The following is a 381-nucleotide window of genomic DNA, read 5'->3' on the forward strand; positions in this document are numbered from 1 at the left end:
CCAGTGGTTTGTATTTTTAGTAGAGATGGCTTTTCACTTTGTCGGCCAGATGGGTCTGGAACTTCTGACCTCACGATCCCCCCTCCTCGGCCTCCCAAAGTGCTAGGATTACAGGCATGAGCCACAATGCCTGGCCTGAGTGGTTCTAATTTATTTGTGTTGGTTCTCAACTCTCTTTTGGATTTAATTGAGCTTCTTTAAAATATTTTGAATTATTTATCTGAGATTTCAAATATATCATATTGTTTAGATTCTATTGCTGGAGAGCTAAGGTGATATCCAGGGTCTTGTAATTCTGCTTTTTCATACTTCCAGAATTGCTTATCTGTTTGCTTTTCATTAGCTAAACTATCTGTTACTATTTTTGAATTCATTTTGATT

This window comes from Colobus angolensis, unplaced genomic scaffold (assembly GCF_000951035.1).
Source record: "Colobus angolensis palliatus isolate OR3802 unplaced genomic scaffold, Cang.pa_1.0 Scaffold519, whole genome shotgun sequence".
In the NCBI taxonomy this organism is placed as follows: Eukaryota; Metazoa; Chordata; class Mammalia; order Primates; family Cercopithecidae; genus Colobus; species Colobus angolensis.